This window comes from Octodon degus, unplaced genomic scaffold (genome assembly GCF_000260255.1).
Source record: "Octodon degus isolate 3935 unplaced genomic scaffold, OctDeg1.0 scaffold00287, whole genome shotgun sequence".
NCBI classification, from domain to species: Eukaryota; Metazoa; Chordata; class Mammalia; order Rodentia; family Octodontidae; genus Octodon; species Octodon degus.
Genome location: NW_004524863.1, coordinates 709,074 through 711,289, shown reverse-complemented (window position 1 = coordinate 711,289; position 2,216 = coordinate 709,074).

Genomic DNA, 2,216 nt, shown 5'->3' with positions numbered 1-2,216 from the left:
GCAGTTCCAGGAATTGAACTCAGGATCTTGCACTTGCCAGGCAAGCATTTATTCTACTGAGCCCCATTTTTGTTTCTTATTTCACCATATGTATGTGCCTGAGTATGTAGTACTAGGGACTGAGCAGAGGGGCCTGTCACTGTGGACTTCTTTTGGGGGGGGTGGGGGGCGGGACCGGGGATTGAACTCAGGCCCTTGCACTTGCCAGGCAAGTGCTTATAGTACTGAGCCATCTCCCTGGCTCTATGCATTCCCATTGTTTTAGACAAAGTCTCACTATGTAGTTCCAGCTGGCCTTAAACTCACTATGGGCTTAATCTGGCCTGGAACTCACAGCAATCTTCCTGCCTCAGTCTTCTGACTGCTGGCATGACAGGCAAGCACTATCATGTCTGGCCCTGGAAGTCCTTTTTTTTTGAGACAGGGTCTTGCCAAGCCACTAAATTTCCCAGGCTAGACTTGAACTTGTGGTTGATCCCCTGCTCCAGCTTCTCAAGAATGCTGGAGTCATAGGCATACTGAGCAAACATAGTTTGATTTGGTTTTTTGGTTTTTTTTGGTGGAACTGGGGATTGAACTCAGGCCCGTGCGCTCACCAGAGAGGCACTTATTCCACTGAGCCATCTCCCCAGCCCCCAGAGTTTGATTTCTTTCTTTCTTTTTTTGGTACTGGGATCAAACTTGAGACTTTGGGGCTGGGGAGATGGCTCAGTGGAATAAGTGCTTCCCTGGCAAACACAAGGGCCTGTTCAACCCCCAGTCCCACGAAAAACAAACAAACAAACTTGAGACCTTGCACTTGCCAGGCAGGCACTTAGTCCACAGAGCTATATCCCTGGCCCATAGCTTCATTTTATATCTTACATTTTTATGATATGTGTCTGACATTTCAGGATAGATGTTTAAACTTTTTCTTTTGTAGTGCTGTGGCTTGAATCCAGGGCCTCACAGATGCTAAGCAAGTGCTCTAGTGCTAAGTTATATACCCAGCCCTTTTTTGTTTGTTTGTTTGTTTTTTGATTGTTTGTTTTTGTTTTTGGCAGAACCGGGGATTGAACTCAGGCACTTGTGCTTGCCAGGCAAGCGCTTATTCTACTGAACCGTCTCCCCAGCCCCATTTTTTTGTTTTTTGAGACAGGATCTCTCTATATAGTCCAGCCTGGCTTAGAATTTAGTATGTAGTCCAGGATGGCCTCAAACTTGTGGCAATCTTTCTGCTTCAGCCTCCTAACTGCTGGGATTACAGGAGTGTGCTACCACACCCAGAAAATATTTTTATCTTTTTAATTTTTGGGGGGTGGATCCAGGAATCAAACTCAAGATCCCTGCATCTGCCAGGCAGGTAGATGCTTGAACCACTGAGCTATATCCCCAGCCCTATTTTTTCTTTTCTTTTCTTTTTTTTTTTCAGAACTGGGGATTGAACTCAGGCCCTTGTGCTTGCCAGGGAAGTGCTTATTCCATTGAGCCATCTCCCTGGCCTCTTTATCTTTTTTGAGACAGGGTTTCACTATGTAGTTCAGGCTGGCCTTGAATTTACTGTATAGTTCAAGCTGGCCTCAAACTTGTGGCACTCCAGCCTCCTGAGTAGCTAGGATCATAAATGTGATCCACCATACTTTACAATTTTAACCTCTTTATTAACCAGTCATTTTTTCCCCTAATACAAGCCTATAAATTGTTTTTTGTTAGTATTGTTTGAGACAGGATCTCAGGCTGGCCTTGAACTCACTGTGCAGTCCATGTTGAGCTACATTCATCCATCTTCTTGCCTCAACTTCCCTAGTACTAGGGTTACAGGCATAGGCCACCACACCTTTTTTTTTTTTTTTTTTTTTTTTGGTGGAACCGGGGATTGAACTCAGGCCCTTGTGCTTACCAGGCAAGCACTTATTCTACTGAGCCATCTCTTTGGCCCTAAAATGGCAGAGTTTTGTTTGTTTGTTTTTACCTCAGAATGCATTCACGGCAAGTCTGGTTTGGCTTGAGTGTTTCAAGATCGAACCACAGCATCCTGAGCCTGACTGCATTGTTTTAAGCAGGCACTTAAACAATTGAGCTAATAGGCAGGCCACCAGGGCCTTGCACTTGCCAGGCAAGCACCTATTCTACTGACTATCTCCCCAGCCCCTGTGTTGTTGTTGTTGTTTTTAATGGAAAAAAAAGGATTTTGAGCTTTCTGGAGGCAAAAATATACACTAAATTGCTTTTTTTTT